The sequence below is a fragment of the Pocillopora damicornis genome, chromosome 5 (assembly GCF_964200805.1).
Source record: "Pocillopora damicornis chromosome 5, jaPocDami1.2, whole genome shotgun sequence".
Taxonomy (NCBI): domain Eukaryota; kingdom Metazoa; phylum Cnidaria; class Anthozoa; order Scleractinia; family Pocilloporidae; genus Pocillopora; species Pocillopora damicornis.
Genome location: NC_142674.1, coordinates 24,262,755 through 24,277,754, shown reverse-complemented (window position 1 = coordinate 24,277,754; position 15,000 = coordinate 24,262,755). Strand labels below are relative to the sequence as shown.

Sequence of the window (15,000 nt, the reverse complement as noted above, 5' to 3'; positions counted from 1 at the left end):
TGAAAACGTAAAAGCTCCTGTGCAACCTGCACTGAACACAAGCCGCGTCTCAGCGTGTTGGCTTACGTGAAAAAATCTTCTGTTATAGACACCTGAAGAAATAACGAAACAAACGCCTCAGATTATGAAAGAAAGAACACAAACCACAAACGTAATCGCCTTTCGTGAGAGCTTAATCGTGAAGCTCCCACAACAAAATTGAAAAGTTAAAGCACGCAAAGAACCCGTGAAAATATGAAATGACTTATCCTTACCTTGGAAACGAAAATCCCCAAGAAACAAATATGAAATTCCGAATAAGTTCTCCAAAACCCAACGACTGAGAAGAGAAATGGTCGCCGTACAATACACTATGAAAAAACGCTGACTGGAATCCAGTCTTCACGGCTCACTGAACGAAAATAGAAACCACGTGACAAGCACTTCTCTCTCGTGGACAAATAAATAAAGAAATAAAGAGATAAATTTCGCGGGCCTTGACTAAGTGTGGGAAATCCCACACAAAAATTGAACATTCTCACACAAAAAGTTTTGCTGCTTTACGAAATGGCAGCGGGGGTAATCTGCTTTTTGCTTTTTGCTTTTTTCAGCATTATTGTCCAACAAAACAAAGCAGTTCTTTCGTTCATTTGACACACTCAGCATATCAGATGATGAAATCGTGAAATGTATCAAATAACGTCACTTTTTAACATTTTCACTAATCTAAAGTGACGATAGCAGAGATCGCTGTGCTATTTCACACTTCCGCTAAACCTGTTTTATTAAGCTCCGTCTCCTCCAGCTTGTGTCGTATCAATATAAGTATTCTAGGATGTATGCTTGTTTATTTTCCGTTTAAAACGAGTTTTAACTGCTACACATAACTTTCATGTAAATGGATTGAAGTACATGTACCGTCGTTGAAGTTTTAGAAACCTTTTGGTGAGGTATGCATACTTCATTTGCGATAAAGAACATAGGCTGCTTTCTGTAGTCAACAAAACACTCAAGGAACTCAAAAGCGAAAGCTAATCTGGCTTTGTCGTAATGCACATTATTCACATCCCTAAATAGCTGCACCCTGCTGGTATTATATTAATTGTTTTCGCGTTGGTTTCATCATTGGTCCATTTTTGGCCCCCAGCAAATTAACACGACAATGTGCCTTGACCTGTTGATCTTAAAAAATTTTTCAAACTAACTCCCCTCTACAAAATTTGGTGAAAAATTCCTCGCATTAGACACTATTTCACATTGCTCACATAAATGGTAAGTAGATAATAGAACGGCATCACGGAAATACTAAATTTTAGTGATTTGCTGACCTTACGAGTATCTGGCGTGACATTTTTTGGGCAAGAAAATGTGAATTCTTGAACGGAGGTCAACGATGTTTCATCGTCCTGTTACAGAATGTTTGGATCAAAGTCCTCTTTCAGAATAACCAAGGACTGAATGACTAAAACAAGTAGAACGAAGGAGTTGCTTACTTTAGGGTATGGGATATAATCCCTTCCCCGGCCCTGTCGGTAGTTTTTTTAGAAAACTCCCCCATCAGCGAGGGTGGGGTGAGGGGGGGTGAGGGGGGCCTAAGGTGGTGACATTAATATACACACCTTTCTTACATCCTTAACTAACAAAAACAACAGATGAAGAAGCAACCCTCTAGCACGGGTGCCTAGCGTGATATAACATCAATCGAATTTAAAATATGGTCAAGAATGTTTTGATCAAAGTCCCTTTTTTAGAGCAGTAACAAGGTTAAAACATTACTTTTAAAAAAAACACTTTTTCACAGACAGACTGTAAGAATCTATGCAATAAGTATAACAATCGGTTTTGATTTCCGTGTAAGAGTCAAAATTTCAACCACACAAGAAAAGAAACAAAAATGGTTCCTGTGCAACCAGCCTTCAACTCGTAAACAGGAACACGAAAGTAAAACCATTGTGTTACGTATTATGACCCTAACAAATAGTAATCCGATGACATTGCTTTTTTTTGGTGGCGTAGATAACCGCAAACGTCACATTTAAGCGCTGATCCGTTAACTAAACAGAGCTGTTTAGTTCGATGTAGGTACAAACGTTACAAAGTGGGAAAGCAAAGCAGATCAGCCCCCCCCCCCGCCCCCAGTCTTTAAGAAAATATTTAAAGAAATTCTCGAATCGGTAGGAGTGGGTTCTGGGGTGAAGGGAAGGGGGGTTTACTTGCACACCATTCTACATTCCCTCTTTAGATACAAAGCAGACAAAAGACAACACCAAGAAAATACTCAATTTAGCGATTTTCTAACTGCAGTCGTGTCCGGCGTGATATTTCAAGTAACTGGAGTAAGCCCTTGGGCAGAGGTCAAACATATTCGCATATCTTCTTTTAGAATTTTCTGCTCGCATGTCTTCTTCTAGAATGTTCTGCTCAAATTTTGTTTTTAAACCACATTGAAACAATTCCTTTTCAGAAGAGTAACAAGGATAAAACATTCGATTTTAAAAAGCATTTTCAACAGACTGAAGATATCTTTTTCAAAGAATCTATGCAATAAGTACAACAGTGGGTTTGTCAAAATTTGAACCAAGCAAGACAACAAACAAAAATTGCCCATGCACAACCAGCCTTCAACTCGTAAACAGGAACACGAAAGTAAAACCAGTGTGTTACGTACTGTGACCCTAACAAATAATAATAATGCGATGATATCCCGTGGTTTTTGAAGGTGTAGACAACCGCAAACGTCACATTTGAGCGCTGATCCGTTAAGTGTTAGCAGAGCTGTTTAGTCCGGGATAGATAAGAAAAAAATCACCCCCGTCCTTAAAAAAAATATTTTAAGAATCTCTCGAATCGCCAGGAGTGGGTTCTGGGGTGAAGAGAAGGGGGGTTCATTTGCACACCATTCCACATTTCCTCTCTGAATTCAAAGCAGACAAAAGACAACATCAAGAAAATACTCAAGTTGGCGATTTTCTAACTGCAGTCGTGTCTGGTGTGATATTTCAAGTAATTGGAGTAAGCGCTTGGGCAGAGGTCAAACATATTCGCATATCTTCTTCTAGAATTTTCTGCTCAAAATTTTTTCTTAGAACTGCATGCAAACAATTCTTGGAGCAAACAAGGAAAAAGTTCTATATTGAGAGTCTTTCACCGGAGGAAAACTTTCGAACGAACAATTCAGTTTAAAGTTCACAATCTTCAGCAATAAAACATACCTTATAATTTCTTTATCAAAATACACAGCAAGCCAAGAGCGGATAAGGTTTACAAAATTAGGAGAAAGTGTTTATAAACAACAACGGTGAATTTGAAAAGATCTCCAATCGACTGTGGAGTTTTTTGTGCCATTTTGTCTCTACGGTGTTCTCTTAGACATAATACATTCAAAAACCTCCCCAACATCAAAATATACGCAATGACTAAATCGACAAGAACGTTCGTGATCCTTTATCAGTCTCGAGATCGAAGACCAGTACTGTATTTCTTGCTGTTGTCCAAAAGCAGTTAGAAGTTTAGTTGCAGTTTCAAAATTAGCAAGTCATGGCCCGCTACCGAAACTACAAATTTACACTATAACATAATACATATTTACTAACGGGGCTAGTTTCAGTGCCTTGAGGAATAACTAAGGCTAATAAATTCTATCGTTTGTCACGTACACATGTACTGTGTTGCATTTTTTGCTATTGTCCAAAAGCAGTTAGATGTTTCGTTTCAGTTTCAAAATGAGCAAGTTGTGGCCCGCTAAAGAAACTATAAATTTACACTACAACTCAATGTACTTACCAGCGAGGCTAATTTCAGCGCCTTGAGGAACTACTAAGGCCGACAAATGCTCTCGTTTGTCTTTGAATCTTTTCACTGCCGCTGTGGATCGTGATGGTCAGGCTTGCACGAAGAAGGCTTGCAATCAAAACGTTCCGATCTGTACATTGAAGGTAAAAACAAAGTGCAATAAACGATTATATTTCATCTCATATTGTGCCGTTGTCCATAAAAAAATTGAAAATTCTCACACAAAAAGTTTTGCTGCTTTACGAAATGGCAGCGGGGGTAACCTGCTTTTTGCTTTTTGCTTTTTTCAGCATTATTGTCCAACAAAACAAAGCAGTTCTTTCGTTCATTTGACACACTCAGCGTATCAGATGATGAAATCGTAAAATGTATCAAATAACGTCACTTTTTAACATTTTCACTAATGTAAAGTGACGATAGTAGAGATCGCTGTGCTATTTCACATTTCTGCTAAACCTGTTTTATTAAGCTCCTTCTCCTCCAGCTTGTGTCGTATCAATATAAGTATTCTAGGACGTATGCTTGTTTATTCTCCGTTGAAAACGAGTTTTAACTGCTGCACATAACAGGTTTCATGTAAATGGATTGAAGTACACGTACCGTCGTTGAAGTTTTAGAAACCTTTTGGTGAGGTATGCATACTTCATTTGCGATAAAGAACATAGGCTGCTTTCTGTAGTCAACAAAACACTCAAGGAACTCAAAAGCGAAAGCTAATCTGGCTTTGTCGTAATGCACATTATTCACATCCCTAAATAGCTGCACCCTGCTGGTATTATATTAATTGTTTTCGCGTTGGTTTCATCATTGGTCCATTTTTGGCCCCCAGCAAATTAACACGACAATGTGCTTTGACCTGTTGATCTTAAAAAATTTTTCAAACTTACTCCCCTCTACAAAATTAGGTGAAAAATTCCTCGCATTAGACACTATTTCACATTGCTCACATAAATGGTAAGTAGATAATAGAACGGCATCACGGAAATACTAAATTTTAGTGATTTGCTGACCTTACGAGTATCTGGCGTGACATTTTTTAGGCAAGAAAATGTGAATTCTTGAACGGAGGTCAACGATGTTTCATCGTTCTGTTACAGAATGTTTGGATCAAAGTCCTCTTTCAGAATAACCAAGGACTGAATGACTAAAACAATTAGAACGAAGGAGTTCCTTACTTTAGGGTATGGGATATAATCCCTTCCCCGGCCCTGTCGGTAGTTTTTTTAGAAAACTCCCCCATCAGCGAGGGTGGGGTGAGGGGGGGTAAGGGGGGCCTAAGGTGGGGACATTAATATACACACCTTTCTTACATTCTTAACTCAAAAAAACAACAGATGAAGAAGCAACCTTCTAGCACGGGTGCCTAGCGTGATATAACATCAATCGAATTTAAAATATGGTCACGAATGTTTTGATCAAAGTCCCTTTTTTAGAGCAGTAACAAGGTTAAAACATTAGATTAAAAAAAACACTTTTTCACAGACAGACTGTAAAAATCTTTTTCAAAGAATCTATGCAATAAGTATAACAATCGGTTTTGATTTCCGTGTAAGAGTCAAAATTTCAACCACACAAGAAAAGAAACAAAAATGGTTCATGTGCAACAAACCTTCAACTCGTAAACAGGAACACGAAAGTAAAACCAGTGTGTTACGTATTATGACCCTAACAAATAGTAATTCTATGACATTGCTTTTTTTTTGGTGGCGTAGATAACCGCAAACGTCACATTTATGCGCTGATCCGTTAACTAAACAGAGCTGTTTAGTTCGATGTAGGTACAAACGTTACAAAGTGGGAAAGCAATGCAGATCAGCTCCCCCCCAGTCTTTAAGAAAATATTTAAAGAAATTCTCGAATCGGTAGGAGTGGGTTCTGGGGTGAAGGGAAGGGTGGTTTACTTGCACACCATTCCACATTCCCTCTCTGGATACAAAGCAGACAAAAGACAGCCCCAAGAAAATACTCAATTTAGCGATTTTCTAACTGCAGCCGTGTCTAGGGTGATATTTCAAGTAACTGGAGTAAGCTCTTAAATAGAGGTCAACCATACTCGCATTTCTTCTTCTAGAATGTTCTGCTCAAATTTTGTTTTTAAACCACATTGAAACAATTCTCGGAGCAAACAAGGAAAAAGGTCTAGATTAAGAGTTTTTCACGGATGGAAACACTTTCGAACGAACAATTCAGTTTAAAGTTCACAATCTTCAGCAATAAAACATAAATTACAATTTCATCATTCAAATGCACAGCCAGCAAAGAGCGTATAAGGTTACTAAATTAGGGAAAAAAATTTTTTTGGACAACGGTGAATTCGAAAAACATCTCAATCGACTGTGGAGTTGTTTTTGTCAGTTTGTTTCTACGGTGTCCTCGTAGACAACATATATTCGCAAAACTTCCCCAACATCAAAACATACGCAATGACTAAATCGACAAGAAAGTTCCTGATCCTTTTATCAATCTTGAGATAGAAGACTAGTATATGTTTAGTTTTAGTTTCAAAATTAGCAAGTCATGGCCGGCTACAGAAACAACTAAATTACTCTATAACAAAATGTACTCACCAGCGACCCTAATTTCAGCGCCTTGAAGAACAACTAAGGCTGATAAATGCTATCGTTTGTCTTTCGATCTTTTCACTGCCGCTGTGGATCGTGATAGCCGGCCTCGCACGAAGAAGGATTGCAATCAAAACGCCCCGATCTGCACATTGAAGGTAAAAACAAAGCTCAATAAACGATTATACTTCATTCCATATTGTACCGTTGTCCATAAAAAATGGATAATTCTCACCCCAAAAATTCTGCTGCTTTAACGAAATGATATTGGGGTTAATCTGCTTTTTGCTTTTTTCAGCATTATTGTCTAACAAAACAAAGCAGTTCTTTCGTTCATTTGACACACGAAGCACGTCAGATGGTCAAATCATTAAGTGCATCAAATAACGTCACTTTTGACATTTTCACTAATCTGGGGTGACGATCGTTAAAACTGTTACATTAAGCCCCTTCTCCTTTAGCGTGTGTCGTGTCAATATCAGTTTTCTGGAATGTATGCTTGTTTATTTTAATGGACGACGGTGAATTCGAAAAGATCTCCAATCGACTGCGGAGTTGTTTCTATGGTGTTCTCTTAGACAACATACATTCGCAAAACCTCCCCAACATCAAGACATACACAATGACTAAACAGACAAGAAAGTTCGTGATCCTTCATCAATCTCAAAATCGAAGACAAGTACTGTATTTCTCGCTAGAAAACTCCCCTATCAGCGAAAGTAGGGTGGAGGGGGAAGGGCAAAACAAGCAAACAAAAGACAACATCAAGAAAATGCTAAATTTGGCAATTATCTTACTGTAGTCGTGTCTGGTGTTATATTTTAAGTAATTGGAGTAAGCTCTTGAACAGAGGTCAACCATATTCGCATGTCTTCTTCTAGAATGTTCTGATCAAATTTTTTTTCCGAACCGCATTGAAACAATTCTTGGAGCAAACAAGGAAATTGTTCTAAATTGAGAGTCTTTCACCAGATGTAAAACTTTCGCACGAACACAATTCAGTTTAAAGTTCACAATTTTCAGCAATAAAACAAACCCTAAACTTTCTTCATCAAAATGCACAGCAAGCTAAGAGCGTTTAACTTTACAAAATTAGGGGAAAATGTTTGTGGACTGAACGGTGAATTCGAAATATTGGATCTCTAATCGACTGTGGAGTTGTTTTTGTCTGTTTGTTTCTCTCAGACAACCGACAGTCGAAAAACTTCCCCAACATCAAAACACACGCAATGACTAAATCGATAGAGAAAGAAAGATCAAGATCCTTCATCAATCTCGAAATCGAAGACTAGTACTGTAGTTTTTTCTGTTGTCCAAAGGCAGGTAAATGTTTAGTTTCAGCTTCAAAATTAGCAAGTCCTGGCCTGCTACAGGAACAACTAAATTTCGCTATAACACAATGTACTTACCCACGAGGCTAATTTTATTGCCTTGAGGAACAACTATGGCCGATAAGTGGTATCCTTTGTCTCTCGATCTTTTCACTGCCGCTGTAGATTGTGATGGCCGAGCTCGCACGAAAAAGACTCCGGGCCGTTTGCTTGCAAGCGAAACGTCTCGATCTACGTACATCGGAGGTGAAAACAAAGCGCAATGTATACGATTATACTTTAGCTAATATTGTATTTAACGACGATGAATAACCACAGTTTCTTCATACGAGATAAGATTTACCACTCAGCAAATCAAGAATCGTATTAATTCCGTCTAATTAAGAGAAACCATAGTTCTGAAAATGAATGAAGGACAAATTCCTAATTTGTTGTATTGAAAACGAAATCGACTTAGCATTTGATAAATGGTTAAAATGAAGCAGGGTTAAACTCGTTCATAGAGCCGTTAAGCTTTGCAGTTTGAGTCTACGAGCAAGAATTTTTTTTTTCTGAACGTTCAGGCCTGGATTTTTTTTTCAGGCCTTATTTCTCAACTGCTTAAGTTGAGTATATACTGCGATGATCTTCATTTGCTTAAAATGTATTTTCCGCAGTACAAATATACGACTTTCATGTATTCTTATCACACCTTCTCCATCTACGGGTATATAACGAACTCACAATTGACCAGCTCCCAGTTGGCTTGATAGCTCAGTTGGTTAGAGCGCTGCACCGGTATCGCAGAGGTCATGGGTTCGATTCCCGTTCATGCCTGGATTTTTTTTTTTCAGGCCTTATTTCTCAACTGCTTAAGTTGAGTATATACTGCGATGATCTTCATTTGCTTAAAATGTATTTTCCGCAGTACAAATATACGACTTTCATGTATTCTTATCACACATTCTCCATCTACGGGTATATAACGAACTCACAATTGACCAGCTCCCAGTTGGCTTGATAGCTCAGTTGGTTAGAGCGCTGCACCGGTATCGCAGAGGTCATGGGTTCGATTCCCGTTCAGGCCTGGATTTTTTTTCAGGCCTTATTTCTCAACTGCTTAAGTTGAGTATATACTGCGATGATCTTCATTTGCTTAAAATGTATTTTCCGCAGTACAAATATACGACTTTCATGTATTCTTATCACACCTTCTCCATCTACGGGTATATAACGAACTCACAATTGACCAGCTCCCAGTTGGCTTGATAGCTCAGTTGGTTAGAGCGCTGCACCGGTATCGCAGAGGTCATGGGTTCGATTCCCGTTCAGGCCTGGATTTTTTTTTCAGGCCTTATTTCTCAACTGCTTAAGTTGAGTATATACTGCGATGATCTTCATTTGCTTAAAATGTATTTTCCGCAGTACAAATATACGACTTTCATGTATTCTTATCACAGAGTCATTTTTATAGCCTGGGGGGCCGGAGGAAATGTTTTTTTTTAAGGGAGAGGTTGGGATCACATAGTTTTCAGGAGGAAAGGAGGGGGAATCAGTCGTCTCTAACAGAGTTAAGAGCTTTGGTAGAGCTAAAACGTCAACTAGCATTGTATATGGTCCATTCTATATTGGAAAAAATAATTACACTGGAAAAATATAGTTTTCGTCAGAATAAGAAGTATACTCACATTTAAGTCAACTGAAAACGTCAAGTTCTGCTTTTACAGGTAATTATGAAGCAATTCAAACAAAAACTTACCATCGCTATATCTAATATAAATTACAAAAGCTTTTCAATACAAAGGAAATCAATTTTTTGGTTGGTACTTTTCAGAGGATTGGAGAGGAAATTTTTTTCCATAATGTCTGTTACCTTGAAAGTATGTAGAAAACTTTGCATATTTGAAACCCATTCATTCAGATTTAATAAAAATATTATTTTATGAGAAGACGTAAAGAAATTCATTCACTCTTTAGTATAATGGTGATCTGCATGAAAACAACATAAAGTTGAAAATTCACCATGTTAAGTGTTTATTGAATGTCCTGGAGCCTTCATTCAAGGCTGGTAGCCTTCACAAAATTGGAAAATTTCTTTCTGTCATCAAATATTTGCTGATTAAATTTCAAGTAATTGCTGGATTTTTGCCACCATTTCCAGCCAATCTACAATGGTAATAGGACTGAGTGGAGTCTTATTCGGTCTGTTGTTATCATACACGTGATTAACAAAATTGGACGACTGCAAAGCAAGAGACCAATTTGTCTATCACGAGTATGATTACAGAAAGAAGTGGACGACAAAAAGTCCTGTTACCATTTAATCTTAATTGTTATTATTTCTGAAAACAAGAAATACATTTAGGTCAAATATCTCTGGTATAGACAATGTCTACAGGAAAAAAATATGTCTCCATTTTGGAAATTCTTAATTTTTTTTTGAGACAAGTGGTGGTTGCTATGGTTATTGTGATTAACTCTGTGATTGGTGGATTTGGCTGAGTGAACTTAGTATGATTCGTTGCTTCAACTGTCCAATTACAGGTATCCAATTTAAGCCAACTGTCCAATTATGCTGTCCCATTAAAGCTGTACAGAATGAGAAGTGAAAAAATGAAGCAGCTAATGCACCAATCACATTTGAAGAAATTGCAATGGTTATGATTAGTGCCTGAATAGCCTGTTCCAGGCATTCAGTCAGCAAAACAAAGTGTGATAGTAAACAGCACTATAGTAGCAGAGAAGTGAAAAAGCAAGGGAGGCTTGGGTTGAGTCACTCAATGAATCCCACCTAACCCAAGCCTCTCTTGCTGTTTCACTTTTCCGCTCCAGTCTCTGCTCCGTTTTACTAACTGAACACCTGGAGTGAGCCAATGCCTGAAACGACCTTGCATCGTTTTAAAAATTATTTTTGTATTATCCGTGTCAAATCAACATAATCTAATTTCATAAAGAAAATTAGAAATAAATTTTGGCCTCCCAAATTTACGGTGCCATCTATTTTCTCTGTGCTCATTGATTAAGCAGATTTTTTCATGTCATTCAATAGTTTGGCCAAAATGGCATAGGTATCTCTTCCATTCTTTAACCGCTTTAACCAGCGTACTGGAAAAGACTGGCTTGCAGGCTCAACACCCTTTGCCTATTGTAACGGATCATCTATATTTAAATTTAAAAAAAACAAAAATTAAAATCAATCGAGTAAGCAGAATGTCTACTGCAGTTAGAGCGAAATGACAATTTCTTTTTATGTGCCCTTAACAAATATTTAAATCATCTGCCATTTCTCCTCTGTTTATTACCCCGGCATAAAGGATTCACTGTAAACCAAGGAAAATGGTTGAAAATCAAATTGTTGATGAGCGATTTTGTCACTTTGGATTCTCAGAGGTTAATGGTACTTGCTCATCACTTTCAAGTTAGCCAATCAGTGTGATCAAAAAATACTATTCACTTGTGTGGTGTAAACTAATTTTTTGATATTCAGGTTTTAACATGAAAATGGCACAAATATTCATATTATTGTTTGACATATGTCTTACAAGTAAACCAACAACAGGGTGGTCTGCCTGTAAAACAAACCAAGAAATGCAACCAGGCAAGGGTGGCATGCAAAATTTTCTGGCAAAACAGTAAGCCAAAAGTCTAAGTAAAACAAAAGGCCTTTTTTATATCATTTTATTCACCTCTTTCTTTGCAGCTTCTGAAATTGAATTGTATGCTTCCTCTGCATCGTCTTTGGCTTTTTGAAGCTAAAAATAAAAAAATGTGTAAAACAATTTAGGATTCTTCAATTCTGGTGTTCACCATAGTTATTCAGAAGCTCAACTTGAACTTCGAGTCTATTGCTAAGTGCAGCCTCATGTGAATCACGAGAAAAACAAAAACAAAAACAAAAAACAACACTCAATCACATGTCAAAAATCAGAGAGAGGTGCAAAGCACATGTTTGTCAGAACCTTACCATTTCTTGGTTCTTGGGTTTGGCTTTTTTCAGTGCTTTTGTTGCGTTCTCATACTCAACTAGTTTACATGTACGATGGAAAAGCATCTCCTGCAGGGTAACAGATGGACAAAACAAGTGCAGTAAACAGTTAAAATAATCATCTTGAGACAGCAAGAAGAAATAACCAATTAAAAAGAGGGGTTTTCAAAGTTAGGGTACTGGAATTGCAATCCAGAAGTCCCACATTCCATCTCATCTGTACTTGATGGTTCCAAATTCAATTATACCACAAAGCATTGTAAATAAAAAAAAACTCCCCAAGTCAGTTCATGTTTCCATTCCACCATTCCAGTCTTTGTTCGCAAGTTTTCCATCTCTCTTGCTTAGCAGTATGAAAATGAAATGCTAATTATTCCAAAGGGTGCTTTCTCAACAGATAACCTCTCTCTTGTGCTACATTCATGTAAATGCTCTAATACTCACCAATGAATTGAAAAAATTGAATGCAATAGAGATAGAGGGGGTAGAACCCAGTGTTCTCATTCAAGACACAACCCACAAACTATTTGGGATATGGGAAATAGATTGGTCAACAGTCTGGCTCATGAATTCTTGTTGTTGTTTGGTTATTTTTGGTTTCCTCCTCTTTCTTTTTTAGACGCGCAATGATCCTGAGCTTTTCTCAGGCTGTGACAATGCTCTCATCCCACCCCACCCCAAAAGAAAATAGTCACCTCCTTTCTTCTTCCCTAACCCTGCCCACAAAAGGAAAGTTGGTATCCTTTGAAGAGTTCAATAAGATCCAAGTTTTCCAATACATATTTCACATACCTTGGCAGCATCCATGTATCTGGAATAAAGTTCTAAAGTAAAACCTAATGTGTTGTCATCATTAGTGGACATAACATCCAGCGATTCCTAAGGAAAGGAGAAGACACACACACAAGTAAGACAAAACAAATTAAACTCTTGGAATTGAAAATACTGCTAGCAACACTAGTTCCTGTCTAAAAATGCTATCATACCTTGACACCATTAAGTGTGCTTGAAAAAGTCACCAAACTCCTGTAAAAGTAAAAAAAGCTTTTAAAATTAGCTTTTCGTTACACACTGACATCAGAATGTATATTCTCAATACTGTTCTTGGTACATATTCTATTATACTGACAAGGAGAAGTTGTTCAACAATCAAGAGCTTCTTTGTTTTTTTCTATCATTTCCTTTATTCTCATGACCTTAATGTACTATGCAGCAGTGATATGGTGAGGAGAATTTAGATGCTGATCACTTCAACAAGAGAGGAAGACATAACTATCACTCTCAGGTCTTGATAGGTCTTGATTGCATCTTATTGCCAGTTCTCATGATGGTTACAGTGAGTAGAGCTAACATGTAAGATGTGGTAAAACAGTGGTTATTCACATGGAAAAAAAATCAGCCAAACTATGTCTGGTCCATCATTGCTTGCATTGGAAGTTTGCCACCACAGGTTAATAATAGAAAGATATGAAATAAATATTAAGTAATTATTACAAAATCATATCATTTAGCAATTTCAGACAAAGAACAACAAACCCTTTCAATTCCTTGGTACTATTATCACCACCAGTTGATGCTGTCATGATGCCAGAACTTAAATCATTCACTGCTAATGCAACACCTAAAATTCACAAAAAATTCAAAATTACCAAACTTACATATGTATAAATATGCCATCATGGTAAGATTGTCATAATCATACATTATCATAAATTATCAAAAACAACTGTCATTTTGCAACATCCTAATACTGAAGAAATGTAAAATGGTTTCCATGTTTACATAGCCTGATGTAAACACTTGGGAGGTTGGGAGAACACGAGATAAGCGTAGGAAACCATGACGCGAAGCAGAGTGGTTTCCAGCTTATCGAGTGTTCTCCCAACCTCCCAAGTGTTTACATCAGGCTATGTAAACACGGAAACCATTTTACATTTCTTTTATAAAATAACTAATGAAAGAGGAATGAAAACCGTGTTTACATACGCTCATGTAAAATAGTTTTATGGCCAATCAGAGCACACGTACTATTTGAATTATTTTATAAATTACAATACTATATGATTGAATAATACTTCAAGTATGTCTTTGCCACCCTCATGTTGTTCTTACATGAATGTTCTTTAGATATCAAAGTTTTGGCCATACTTTCTGTCAAAATTCACTAGGCTGGACCATTCATTCATGAGATTTGAGGGTGTAATTCACTATTTCAGCCTAAACAACCTTAATGCAGATTACACATTCCTGCAAATAAAACATTGCTACATACCTTGCTGACTGTTTACCATTTTGGTGAAGTTCTACAAAAACACACAAGTAGAAAAATGTTTATTTATTGAAGGAAATAATCTCAAAATTGTTAACTCTTACTTAGAAGCTAAAACCAAATCTCACTTTCCTCTAAATCCTTGTTCTCATCATAGGTGCTGTTTGGCGTAAAACCAATTTACAGAATCATAACTTAACTGTTTATGTTATTATTGACATTTAGACATTTCCAGCAGAGTCAGCATTTTGGAATTCCAGGTCTTTTTTTCCTCATAAAAGACCCCTAAAGCGAACCAACAAGCTGCATGTAAATGTAATCTATCCTTCACCCACAAGTAGCTCAGGGTGCAGAATCCTAGCCCAGACTAACGTGGTGAGAGGGAAGCATTTACACCATCAATCCTTAAACTCCAATGCATTACCAAAACATTATTTCTCCTCATTTATTAAAACAACACCAAGCAGGCAAGTGATGCTCCAATTATTAGTTGATCCAAAACCAAATTCTCTCAACCAACATCATATGAATTGTATGGCAGACAGTAAGGGAAATAACTGCATCATAATACACCCCTTGGAAAGATATTACTCCTGACCCCATATGTCTCCTTGGTAAGTGGTGTGTACTCTTCCACAAAATCTTTTTTCTTCAGAAATTCTTCAACAAGATCCTAACCAAGAGGAATAACTTCTGGTTATTTGTATTTCTAGGAAGGCCAAGTCATTCTTGTACTGGTTAAATTCAAAACAAAGTTAGGTCATCTTTGAGCAGGGCCACTGTAACCCTTTAACTCCCAGAAGTGATGAACATGTAACTTCTCCCTTTAATATCCATACATTATTCAGTAAACAGGTAATGAGAATACTCAAACTCATCAGGTACAAGATATTACCCTGATTGAACACAAAATTCTTGTAACTAATTCACAAGGAAATGTGTAGCAGCTACAGGGGAGAATTAATAATCAGATCTTGGGAGTTTAAAGGTTAATTGCACTTTGTCGAGTGTTTCTTCACCCACAGAAGTGAACGAGGCCTAGTAGAGCAACACAAGCTGACGAGAGGCCTGTGAAGTGAAGTGAAGTGACTAAAGAAGCTTTTG

The 15,000-nt window shown here is 37.3% G+C and overlaps 2 protein-coding genes and 1 pseudogene across 5 annotated transcripts in view; all 3 read right to left on the bottom strand.

Annotated features, from left to right (window-relative positions):
* Positions 1–15,000, bottom strand: part of LOC113668816 (uncharacterized) — a 112,673-nt gene that overhangs the window by 20,057 nt on the left and 77,616 nt on the right. Inside the window, exon 1 of one of the 3 annotated variants that reach the window (XM_089206437.1) lies at positions 6,339–6,477. The exons of 1 other annotated variant lie outside the window; for it this stretch is intronic. The gene's annotated coding sequence lies outside the window, so the exon portion shown is untranslated. Of the gene's footprint in view, positions 1–897; positions 1,024–6,338; positions 6,478–15,000 lie in introns of those variants that run through there. One more of the 3 variants, XM_089206436.1, reaches the window with a different exon arrangement.
* LOC149046094 (uncharacterized) overlaps positions 1–15,000 on the bottom strand; it is an 87,506-nt gene that overhangs the window by 64,211 nt on the left and 8,295 nt on the right. The window lies entirely within an intron of this gene.
* LOC149046095 (sorting nexin-6-like) lies at positions 10,527–14,564 on the bottom strand (annotated as a pseudogene). The gene is made up of 8 exons (XR_016186622.1): positions 14,495–14,564; positions 13,900–13,930; positions 13,164–13,248; positions 12,614–12,653; positions 12,420–12,506; positions 11,607–11,696; positions 11,329–11,394; positions 10,527–10,801 (listed from the first exon to the last, which is right to left on the bottom strand). The product of XR_016186622.1 is annotated as a sorting nexin-6-like (transcript).